The sequence below is a fragment of the Cervus canadensis genome, chromosome 8 (genome assembly GCF_019320065.1).
Source record: "Cervus canadensis isolate Bull #8, Minnesota chromosome 8, ASM1932006v1, whole genome shotgun sequence".
Lineage (NCBI taxonomy): Eukaryota > Metazoa > Chordata > Mammalia > Artiodactyla > Cervidae > Cervus > Cervus canadensis.
Window position 1 is genome coordinate 66,080,398 of NC_057393.1, and position 13,230 is coordinate 66,093,627.

The following is a 13,230-nucleotide window of genomic DNA, read 5'->3' on the forward strand; positions in this document are numbered from 1 at the left end:
GCTTGGAGGCAAAGATGCCCCGTATGATGCATGATGATACTGAAGAGTATGATGAGCTAAAGGATGGAGAGGAGGAGACTGCGTGGCCCCATAGTGGCCCTGGGCTGGCGTCTTGGAGGAATGGGTACCTCTGCTTCACTGTCTCTATGTCCTTAAAATGCCAAATACCCTGGTGGCCCTCTGGCACTCTTGGTGAGAAAGAATGGGAGGAAAGGAGCCAAGGGAATCCAAGTCTGCTCTTTGAAATCTGTCCAGCCTATTAAACCACCTGGGACTGAAATGGCTCCCTGGGTCCCCCAGCCCTGACTGGGGTGCTTTCCTCCCCTCCTTCCTTCCCAAAGAATGGAGGTGAGGCAGGGGGTGTAATGCAAGGCTCAGGAGACTAGAATGCAGAGGACCTGGGTCTTAGCCAAATAAATTCTCTGAGCCTCAGTCTTCTCAGTTGTAAATGGGCACACCAGCCCCCAGCCTCCCTGAGTGCCTCCCAAGGTTGCCATTCAGGACGAAAGAGAAAAACACATGCTCAAGTGCTTTATAAACCATGAAAGCAAAACAACACTCACAAACAAGTCTCTCGTCCCTGTGAGGGGCGATTATTATTTTTAATGGACATAAACGCCTCTCCTCTGGGCGCCCTCCATAACAGCCTCCTTCTCCCACTTCACGTTTGCTGCCACCCCCCTGGATTCCCAGCCCTGAGCTGTGGCAGAGCCCGATTTGTTGCTTCCTGTTTGCATCCCGCCCGCTCCCCTCTCCCGGGGCAGCGCCTGCCACCATAAACCAAGCATGTGTGCTCCTGAGTTTAGTTTGTGGGCCCTCGGAGCCTGGCACAGCTGTGGCGGCTGGATGCTGCTTGTGAACGAGCAAGGCTGGGAGGCGAATGGGGTGGGCTGGGGCCACCCATCTGCATAGCCGAGGCCCCGTCCCGGGGGTGGGGTGGGGAGGGTGGGGTGTGCCCTGAGAGCATGGCTTCCCTAGCCTCTCCACGGAAGCTTATCCCTCCCCCACGAGGCCTAAGGAGCCAGGCTCCTCCCCTCACATTCCTGCCCCGCTCCCTGCTCCCCTCTCCCATCATTTATTCATAAGGTATTCACAGCAAAATGAATGACAAAAAGTTAGGCGCTAATTAAAGCTGGCACAGATTGGCACATGGGGGCATGAATTATGCATTGGTGCAGAATGGCAGTTGGTGGCAAGACCGGCACCATGTGCCCTGGGCACTAGTAGGAAGTGGGCATGGGGTGCCCTGCTCTGCCAGGGTCCCCTGCCCTGCCTTGTGGAGGGCCCCCCTTCCGGGCCCCTCTGTATTTCTCTGGGGGCAGCTGGAGCTGCATCCACTACCCCCAACCATGGGCAATTTCTCTTCCTACAGCCCAGCATGTCACGGCTGTGAGCGGTATCAACACCATGATAAGAGGCTGGACTCAACCCACAGAAGCAGGTCCCTGGTTCTCCTGGCATGTGCTTGCTGCAGCCTCCATGCAAAATGGGCAGGGCTGGGCTTCTCAAAGAGTGGGGGAGGCAGCAAAGGCTTGAGACCAGACAACTAACGTTGACATGAGCACACTGGAGCTGGAAGATGCCTTTAAGACCAGGCAGTCCACACTTCAAGGTGCCTTCACAGATGGAAAACCTGAAGGGAGAAGGGCAAGCTTTCTACAAAGCTACACAAGAGTAACAATAATAATACTGTTAATTTAAAACAGATTTTGTGCCAGACACTGTTCCAAGTGCTTTGCATGGATTATCTCATTCAATCCTCACATGAAAAAGACACTCCAATGAACCAATCTGACAGATGAGGAAACTGAGGCAGCACAGAAATGAAATAGCAGGTTGCCCAAGATCACAGGGAGCAAAGTCTGAATTAAACTAAATCCAAGCAGTCAGATCCCAAGCTCTGACCGTGTGTGGGCCTGGACAGTGGTTCTCAACCCTGACTACACTTCAGAAGTTCCTGGAAGGGGGGCTAAGAGTGTAAAAATAGGATCAGAGATTTGGATTTGATTGATCTGGCTGACAACTGCACATGGCATTTTTGAAAGCTCCCTGGGTGATTGTAATGCGCATAGGAAAACCACTAGTCTTGGGGGAGGGGGATGGATATCAACCTCAAAAGTCACAGATGCAAGTTCTTGCTCTGCTGCTCCTGACTGTGTGAAGCAGAGCACATGGCTTGACCTTCCGGGGCCTCCGTTTCCTCATCTGTAGAATGGAGTTAGTAATTGCTTGGGCTCTGGAGCTGGGCTGTTTGAATTTAGTCTGAATCCTGCCTCTGCCTTGTGAAGTCCTCAGTTTGCTCACCTGTAAAATGGTGACAGTACTGGTATAGTTGCTGTGAGGAGTGAATGAGCTGATAAACATGAAATGGTACCTGGAAGCCATGGTCGTTAGCTGTGCTGGGAATGGGGACCCGTGCCCCTCCCGGCCCACAGGGCTGGGGCCAGGATCTAAAGAGGACCTAGACAATTTCGAGAGGCTGTGTGCACCGGCGGGCACAGTGACAGGCTGTCAGTCAGCAGAGACTGGGTCTCCTGGCTGCCTGTCCCAGACCCTGACTTTTCCTTGCACGCTGGAGACGGGAATATATTATCAAGGCAGATGCTTCAGACCGCAGACAAGCTACCCCTCTCGATGTGGTGTGTATCCTTCCAAGTAATGTTCTATGGACACGTGGAAATATATAGTTTGGGGCTGGGGGCAGGGGTGGGAGAGAGAGACATTGATCATAGAACACTTCTCTTCTTTTGAATTTTGAACCATCTGAATGGTTCAAACACAAAAATAAATATAAGGAGAAGCTTCAGGCAGAAGGAAAGTGGTCCCAGATGGGAGCTTGGATATTCAGAAAGGAAAGGGGGTGATAGAAAGGGAAATACAGAGAAGTATAAATGAATCTTGGTTGTATAAAACAATACAACTAATGTTCAAAATACAGCGAGAAAATTAAAATAACATGATACAACAGCACATGAGTCAGGGAGGGGGTAAATAGAATGAGAATGTTCTATAGCCCTTGCATTGTCCCGGAAATGGGTTAAAATGTGATGTGTGGGAAACATTAATACATCAAGGATGCCTGCTCTGGCTCTCGGCTAACCCTAAAAGAATCATAAATGGATGGATAGAACCAGCCAATAGAGGGGAAAATTGAATAATAAGGTTGCATGTGTGTGTATAGTTTTAAGAATTATTTGTTGTTTATAAACAGTCATACTTCACATATTGTTCTATAACTTGATTTTCTGCTCTTAAAATATATCCTGGAGCTCTTTCCACATGGGTACACAGAGGGGCTGCCTCCCTCTTGTTAATCTGCCAGTGTGCGTTCCATAGAAGGATGGTGACAGAGCTTGAAAAAGGCTTGGGCCTTCCAGAATGGGGCCCTGTGTGCCGCCCACAGAGCCCATTCTGGCTGCAGACTGTGGAACCAAGGAATGCAATACCCCTGGACCCATCCACAGCCTGGACCAGGGGGGCAGCCAGCAATGAGCAAGAACTGCTGTCTCCAGGCTCTGAGCCCCACTCCGGCCCCATTAGTCACACAGCAGAAAATCCAATGTCCAGTAAAGAGAGGCACACATCCCCGGCCCCACATCCCACCTCTGGGCCCTATTGCAGTCAAACTACTCCAGAAAAGAGCTTGTTCCCATTTTCAAGACTCCTGATGCGAAGAATTAAGAGGAAGCCTCGGAATGGTGTTCAAAGCCCCCAAACCTAAGAAATCAGGCCCAATATATCTTTGGGCTTCACCCCAACCTCTCTTTCCCACAAAGCCTCTATCTCAGCTGGCAAAATACAGAGATACACAGAGATGGGTACAAAGATGTTTAGTGCAGTGCTCTTTATAATGGGGGGAGGTGGGGAAGGAGGCTACATGACCCCTCACCAGGGGACTGGTTCAGCAGACTGTGCCTTAACTCATCTATTCTATGGGCCACTCTGCTCTTCATCCCCAGTCCTCTCTCCTGCCACTGCCCACTGCCCTCCTTGCTCTCTGCTGAAGCCCATTTTCCAAGCCACACCATCTCCTGGAAGTCTTCCTTTCCCATCCTGCAGACCCCAGGTCCTTCTCTAACCCTCAGAGTCCTCACTCTCTGGACAGCTCCCACACGGAATCTTCAGTGATGGTTTTGTTGTATGTCTGTCTGTCTTGTTTCCAATCAAATCATAAGCTTCCAGAAAGCAGGGACCAAGGTGTGTCCAAAGGAGCCCTAGACAGAGGTCAGAAGACCCATGATTCAGCCCTGTGTCAGCTCTTTTCTCCCTGAATGACTTTGAACAAGGCATTTCTCCCCCTGAGCTTCTGTCTCATGTAACCATGAGGAGTGAATTCAAGGTCCTTCCAGGGTCCCTCCTGCTCTGAGAGTCTAAAGTCATTTTGTGCTGTTCTGTACCTTCCTAAAAGGTAATAAAAACTAAAATTTTATATCTTAAGAGGGTTGCAACCACAGTCTCCCTTAATCCTCACAATGACTCTATGAGAATGGCGCTCTCATTGTCCCCATTTCACTGATGAGAAAACAGGCACAGAAGGCTGTATCCATGAAGTTAAACTGGGTTATGGTCAGTACAAACAAACTCTGAAGTCTCTGTGGCAATAAAAGTTCACTTCTTGCTGACACACAGTGCCAGGCTAGGGGTATGGTTCTCCTCCAAGGGTGATCTGGGGACTCAGGGCACTTCCATCTCAGAGCTATACTCTGACATGATAACCCTGTGGGATATTGCAACACAAACCCATAACCCTGTGGTCCCACAGGGGCCACAGTGACAGGACAAGACAGGGATAGAGGATGTCCACACAGGCTCTTAACCACCTTTCCTAGAGCAGGACACACTCCTGCTCCCATTTATCTGGCCAAAACTAGTCAGTCGCATGGTTCCAACCTAACTGCCGGGAGACTGGAATGTGTAGTGGGTAAGCACCAAGAATCTGCAGCAGTGAAGCGAAGAAACTTGACCAAGGCCACTCAGGGAGTCCTGAAGTGGACGATTTGAACCTAGACAGCAAGACCCCAGAGCCTTCTGCTTACTCACTGTTCTGCATCATCTCCAAAGAGGTGCCAGGCCCACAAGAACTGGGTAAGAGGCTGATGGTGATGGATAAGGTGTGGTATGATGGACCAAGGTGAGAAAGGTGAAGAAGAAGTAGCAGCCAGGCAAAAGTAACAACAGGCAGCCGCCAACCGTGGAACAATCCTAACAGTTTCCCTCCCTTGAGCATCTGCAAGGGGCTAGGCATTTTATAAAACGTTCCATCTGATCCTCTCAACATCCTGGCAAAAGAAACCTCACTTCCATTCTACAGATGAGGAAAGTGAGGCTCAAGGAGACTGAGCAAACTCTCCAAGGTGGAGCAGATGGGCAGCATCTGGGTGACCTACTAGACCCTCTGAAGGTTCTCACCTATGGAGCTGCAGAGGGCTTCTAAGGGAGGACTAAGTTGAGGCATGAGCTCCCGGTGTGGGCCGTGACAACCCTTCGCTGCCAAAGCCAGGGCAGAAGAAGCCTGGAGGAGGGAAAGGGGAGCTGTTGCCCAGGGTGTACTGAAAACTCTGGGGACAGAGCAGCCCCCAGGGACAGACCAATTCCCGAGGCCCAGGCTGCCCAAGGGAGTCCAGAGCTGCAGTACGGGCGCCACCTAGAGGCCAAGTGCGGCGCAGCACCTCTCACCCTGTGGGACCCCACCCACCACCTGGAAATGGAGGGAACAGTGGCTTTCCTTCTAGAGAGACTGGAGCCAAAAATGCGGAGGCTTGGTGCCTGCCCTTCACCATCTGCTCCACACATGCCCCATCCCCAGCTCTCCTGTCCCAGCCATGCTGGGTCTCTCTCTAGACTTATTTTTATTAAAAATACTAATTAATGGGCCAGGCACTCTTACAGGCTCTTTGGGACTGACAGTCTATAGATTCTTGGGTTCAGTATTTACTCAGTGATTAGCTGGCTGTGTGACTCTGGGTAAGTCACTGCCCCTCTCTGGGCCTCAGCTACTTTCCTTGTAAAATGCAGGTTACATCCAGGGGTAACATAGGGGGCCTAGAGTTTGAATTCCAGCTCTGCCACTTCCTTGCTGTGTGGCCCTTTGGGCAAGCTAATTAACTTCCATGTGTCCAGTTAAGTCATCTGTAAAATGGGTGGATGATGCTTATTCAAAGAGCTTTATTATCAAGGTTAAATGATTACTTATATATGTAATAAAGTCTATAATATACTGGGTTCAGAGTCTTGCTCCCTTTCCTTAACTACCTCGTTTTAAAGCTGAGGTTAAATGTCCAGGACTTTCCTACCTTTACCCCTAAGAAGGGTGGAAATCAGCCCCTGGATGTCCACACTCCAAACGTGGACCCTGCCAGGGAGACCGGAGACTGTCCAGGAGCCTTGGTTCCTGCAGAGTTCTTTACTCCAGCCAGTGCATGAGGAGGCTTCCCATCTCCTCCTTGGGTCACCTCCAGCTTCAGAGTGAGACTTACCTCTTCACTGCTGTCCTGGTGAATGACATCTGTCCCCTGGAGTTGCACAGTATGTAACCTTTGTGGCTGTTCATGGCAGCCCTGAAGTTGAAATTGTCAGTAATTAAAAACAAGTGCACTTGGATGCCAATTACAGCTCAATTAAAAGAAAAAAAGAGAGGAAAAAGTTATCTAAAAAAACAAATGCACTGGGATACAGCCCCACACCAGGCACAGCAGGAGGAAGAAGGCAGAGCGGGCAGAGTCTCTGCAGCTTTGGAAAATCTCAGAAATACTTGTAACCTCACCCATGACACAGGCCGGATTCTTCATGAGCCCAATGCTCCGCTCACTCTTCCCGGCAGAGCCAAATTGGCATGAGATTAGCTACAGCTGTTAACACTTACAGACCACTGTTGATCTCCCTGAGCCCCAGTTTCTTCAACTGTAACATATGGGTCTAACCCTTGGCCTGCTTACCTTCTCTGGTTGTGCGATAAAGATCTTGAGTCCTCTATAAACTATCCAGTCCTGTTCAGATGTATTAATCTCATCCACACCTCAGCAAATTCATTCACTTATTCGTGACTGAGAACTCAGCAAGGCAAAGGGCTGGGGACATGATGGTGAGCGCAACAGGCATCCTCCTCCGACTACAAACCTTCGGGAACGGAGGAGAAAAGATATAATCGGCACCTTCCCAAGGGCGCCACTGCCTCCTTCTCCTTCCCCTGTCTCTGCCTCCTTCTGGGAAGAGCAGGAACCACCAGGACTTTCTTAGCACTTACTAGGTGCCCAGCACTCTGCTCAGTGCCTCACAGACGTATCACAGCTTTTATTCCATTTAGCAGACTTTGAAAGGGTGGCACTGTTCACCCCATTTCAAGGATGAGAAAACAGGCTCAGAAAATGTTTTCTTTAAGGGGAAAAAGCCATATTGAAATCCGACCTGCTTGGTTCTTCAGTGAGAGTTATCCCCTGAATTACAATGGGAAATAATCACCATTCCTGAGGGCTTCTGGTGTGTCAGGAGACACTGCACTTGATGTACTTCATTTTACTTAATCTCCAACCAATAATGTCAGTTAGGCCCACTCACCCAGTTTTACAGATGAGGAAACTGAGGATCCAGGAGGATAATGGAAGTCCTATGCTTCCCCTGCCATCCTGGCTGACGCCATGGGAGTTGGACAGATTACAGTAATCAGCTAATGCCTGAGCGGCTCTGAAGATGCAAAGCCCTATATTGAAAGCCTAAGGAGGATGATTAAGTCAGAAGGTGGAATTAGCTGCAGTAGGGGGAGCGGGCTGCAGCCACGAGGAGAAGATTAGTGACTTGCTGCCCGATTAAGCTGAAGGCAGGTTGGCAGGGAAAGAAACTGAGAGGTTTACGGTGTTGCTCACATCAGAGAGAGTATGTAACTGTTGATCTCCAAGGCAGCGATCACACCCATCACACCACAGTGCTGAAGGGATGGAGCAGCATCCACAGAAAGCAGGCTGGGTCCCCAGCATCTTTCACCTTTCTCCCTTTCATCCATCCATCCATCTATCTGTGCAACAAATACTAAGAGTGTGCTAGCTCTCAGGCACTATGGATACAGCCAGGAACAAGGCTCTCATGAAGTTCACAGCCTGGTTACAGACAGTTAACAATAATCACAGAGCAAGGAATTATTTCTCATTTTTAAGTGTAATAATGGTACTGTGGTTATATTTCATAAAAGAGCCCTAATCATTCAGAGACACACACCAAAATATTTACAGATGAAATGATATGATGCCTCAGATTAATACAGGAGGGGGGAGTGAGTGCAGGTAGAGGTGAAAAAAGACTGACCCTGAGTTGGCAATTGTTGAAGCTGGGTGATGTGTACATGAGGGCCAGGTACTATTCTGTTTTCTTCTGTAATCGTTCACAAATTTCCATTTTAAAAAATGTCTAAAAAAAAAAAAAAAGGCAGGTAAGTAATTACAATTCTTGATAACTGCCACAAAGGAAAAACAAATATGTGGTGGGAAATTATTACAGAGGGGCCTGATTTCAACTGGAGATTGGGAGTCATTTTTTGGCAGGGTGAGGCAATGGAACATCCTTAAGCTAGTGATTGCTCAAGTCAGCCTTTCTATCTCTTCCCACCCTGAAGGAAGGGCTGGCAGTGTCCTGGGGAGAACTCTACCTTTTGGGCATCACCAGCAGCCTTCTGGCAGACCGCGGGACCTGGAGGACCCAAGACCATCCCCCAGGTCCCTCGTCATTGTGATGGAGGGAACAGGAGGCCCCAGGTGCAAACCGCACCCCTCACGGCTCATGACTATGTCATGTGCGTACATTGCTGTCTCCCGTGAGCATCATTAGAAGAACCTTGAGGGGAGGAGGTGCACTCCCCACTTTACAGATCAGAAAAACAAGGCTCTGAAGAGTTAAAAAAAAAAAAAAAATCCCTGCTCAAAGTCAACAGCAGAGCTGAAGATTGAGGCCTGGGCTCTCATCAGTGTCCCCCACTCACCCCAAACTGTTAACACAGCCATCATCCCTGGATCACAAGTAGGGGACTAGGGAGAAACTGTTAACAAGGAAGACAGCTGGGACCTCAAGCCCCAGGTGCCGTGAGCCCAGAGAAGACAAGGGTATCCCTCGGGAGCATGCAAGCCTAGGGGCTAGGGCAGGTGACAAGGCAGAGAGAGCTGGAGTTTCCTGGAAACATGCAGACCCAAGTGACTAGGGCCTCTAACATCAGAGGAAACAGGTTCAGGGCTCAGCACTCACCCCTCCTCGCCCCACCCCCAAGTAGCTCTCTTAGCTGCAGAGCTGGCCAGATTTCAACGCCTGTGACAGAAGAGGCTGCGGCTCTGGATTAAGGGCACATGCTTGGGCACAGAAGAGGCCTGCAGGGCAGGCACAGGGGGCCGGCTTTGGACCCAAGGGAACTCAGCACTGGAGTGAGGGCACCTCTCACTCTCTGTGAGGCCAGTGCACTCACCATTTCAGCATCCCTTAGTGAGTGCTCCGGCTGTGTCCAACGGGAATGGGACAACACTGAATTCCTGCCTGCCCAGAGAAAAGCAGCAATGACCAACAGACATAATGTGGGCTGGCCCTCTGCCCTTGCGTGTAAGGAGCCTACCCTTGGGACTCAAGCAGTCTTGGGTTAAAATCTTTGAGTTCAAAGCTACTTAGTCACCTTCCAACCCCAATTTCCTCATGGATGGTGGGGTTGGGAATGAAACAATGAAAACAAAGCCTTTAGCAGAACATTCAGCCTCCATTCAGCGGGTGCCAGTCATCACCCTCCTCCTCACTGTGCAGTGACACCTCCTCCTGTTCTCACCTGCACCGTTGTTCCTCTAGAAGCAGCCTGAGACAAGGGCTCAAGTGCAGGTAGTTTATTGGAGACGATCCTAGGAAGCCCCAGTTGAAGACTGAGAAAGTGAGACAAGTAAAGGAGGGAGACCAAAAAAAAAAAAAAAAAGGTGTGTTATTGAGCACGTTACCAATGTAGACACGGGAGCTCCAGGCCACGGCAAACTGTGGGAAGTGATGTGGCATAACAGTGGTACTCACACTTGAGTGTACATCAGTCTCTCCAGGGGTCTTGTTGCAATACCAGTTGCTGGACCCCACCACCCAGTTTCAAGTTCAGTAGGTTTAGGGTGAAATCTGAGAGGGTGCATTTCTAACAGGTTCCCAAGTGCTGAAGGACCACACCCTAAGAGTCACTGGTATAAAAGATGTCTTGGTGTGATCCTTCTTGACCGCCAAAGATTAGCATCTCTGGGTCCCTCAGTGTTTGAAGCATGCTTCCAACCAAGTGTGTTAACTCTCTCTTTAGCTTGCTCACTGGGCAGGCCAAGCTTGTTGTCACCGCCAGAAAAGCCCTACTAGAGGCGTTGCTAGGGCCCAGCCAAGAGAGGGCCTGTGGCTGGGATGCAGGGTGGTCAAGGGGAGGGAAGAGAAGCCTGCAAAGCAATTTGCCTGACTCAAGGACTTCAGTGGGAGCTAAGGGCCAAGGATGCCTTTGCGTAGGGCCCTAGCAACCTGTTCACATGGTCAGATAGTTTTGTAAAATTAACAAAAGTGTTTTGTAATTTTTTTTGCATTCTAAACAAGTTTTCTTTTATGCACCTAATTTTATACTGCAATTTTGTTGTTTTTTCCTAAAGAGGGTCCCCAAATTGTCTACCCTTCAGACCTCATAAAGCCTGGATTGGCCCCTGCAGGTACGAACTCAAGACTTCTTTTCCTGAATTGAAATGGGAGTCCACTACTTGACTCAGTAAGAACACAGACCACATGGGTTCAAGACCACCCAGGTTCAAATTCCTGGGTAGCTTTGCTACTCTCTGGCTGAGTTACTTCCGGCAAAGTGCCTACTCTGTGGAAACCTCCGGTTATTCATTTACAAACTGAGGCCAGCAATCATGCAAAATCAAATGAGGATCAAATGAAATAATCCCTGTCAAGAGCCAGGCCCAGGGTACGTGCTCAATACACATGAATATCTTTATTACTTCTCATGGTTTATTCTTGTCATTTTTCTCAGCAACCTCTTTCTAAGCCCAGGTAGGAGTAAAGGAAATGCGGACCGGAAAAGCAGGCTCCTCCGGGATTGGCAGGTCGCCTACCTCTCCGGCTCTCACACCTGTTCACCCTGCCTTACTGGCCTCTTTTGGGCGCCCGCCCCGTTGCCGAGCAACTGCTGCCCGCCCCCGCGCGGGGATTGGCTGTATGGCCTGGCTCCCGGCACGCCCCGCGGCTCCCGGAAGTCGCATTTGGGAGCCGCCTGTCCAGAAGGCAGGTGTGGGATCGGTTCTCAGATCAGTTGAGCGCGGCCGGCCGGTCATCGCTACATGTCATTAGGCTGGACGGCCTCGCAGGGCTGAGGATCCGCCGTATCCTGCCTGGGAGGGCACTGCAGTATGAGTCTCCGGTCAGTTAGATCCCCAGGAGAACGGGACTGGGGCGTGGAGGCAGCTTGGAGCACCAGCCGGGCGGCCTGGGTCCCTGTCCAGGAGCCCCTGTCGCGCCACCTCAGCCCTGGGCCCCGAAGCCCAGAGGCCCAGGCACTCCAGGACCTATCCCTCCAATTTAGCCATCCTGGTTCAGCCCTGTGACCTTGGGTAGAATGATTATCAGAAGCTTAGCCTTCCTGGTGCTGATATCAATATTGATTAATAATGAATGACATCATTGTTGATTGCTTACTTTCTACCCTTGATAAGTTTATGATTATAGAAGCATTCTGATCCTGAGAAATAAATATATTGGCTACTCACTCCAGTATTCTGGCCTGGAGAATTTCATGGACTGTGTGGTCCATGGGGTTGCAAAGAGTCGGACACAACTGAATGACTTTCAATTTCACATAGACGTATTCTGATCCTGAGAAAGAAATATATTATTATGTTTATTTTAGAGAGATGAGGAAATTGAGGCTCAGGAAGGCATTTAATTTGCCCAACCAAAGCCAAAGTCAGAACCACTCAAAGAGGCCAGTTTTCCAACCGCATGTAGAGTAACTCCAAAGGCCAAGATTTTAACTTAGGGACTTCTTGTGAGGATGAATGAGAGGATGTCAAAAGTTAGCCAAGGGCCAGACACCCACCAAGTGCTCAGGCAAGGTTAGTGGGCGAATCATCACAGCTGTGGTAACAAGGAATAGTTCTATCAGCATTAAAGGGTGACTTTGGCCAGAACTTTGTCAGAGACATATTGGTTTGTCTAACTTAGGACAAGGGCAGTCTGGGAGACATAGCTGCCCCCCTCCAGTTTCAGGTCCTTAAAAATGTTGAAGTTGCTGTGTCTTCTACTTCCTCCTTAAACTTCTCCCCACTTCTATTTTTACCTCATTCCTCTCCTCCCTACCAGTCACTGCCAGCTTCAGTGATGAAGCCCTTTGTCTCTGAAAGTGGCCCAGTTTGTGCCCTGACTTTAAGTGGGATAATCAGTAACTTCAAAAGTTCTCATTTTTATTGGCTAAAATGGACATAGTGAAAACACCAGCCCTGAAACAAGTTAATGAGAGCTTGATCTTAGAAGGGGAGATGTCACTTAGCCTGTGACATTCAAGCAGAAAACAGACTATGGTTTACAGGGAAGAGAAATGCCTCTCCTTCCTAAATGTTAGAGATACTTACCCCCCTGGGTTCTGAGGACTCCTGTCTGGGTCTCAGTTTCCCTGCCTTTTAAATAGTAAGATTGAATGATATTCAGTTCAGTTCAGTCGCTCAGTCGTGTCCAACTCTTTGCGACCTCATGACTCGAAGCATGCCAGGCCTCCCTGTCCATCACCAACTCCTGGAGGCTACTCAAACCCATGTCCATCGAGTCGGTGATGCCATCCAGCCATCTCATCCTCTGTCGTCCCCTTCTCCTCCTGCCCCCAATCCCTCCCAGCATCAGGGTCTTTTCCAATGAGTCAACTCTTCGCATGAGGTGGCCAAAGTATTGGGAGTTTCAGCTTCAGCATTAGTCCTTCCAATGAACACCCAGGACTGTCTCCTTTAGGATGGACTGGTTGGATCTCCTTGCAGTCCAAGGGACTCTCAAGAGTCTTCTCCAACACCACAGTTCAAAAGCATCAATTTTTCGGCACTCAGCTTTCTTCACAGTCCAACTCTAACATCCATACATGACCACTTGAAAAACCATAGCCTTGACTAGACGGACCTTTGTTGGCAAAGTAATGTCTCTGCTTTTCAATATGCTGTCTAGGTTGGTCATAACTTTCCTTCCAAGGAGTAAGAGTCTTTTAATTTCATGGCTGCAATCACC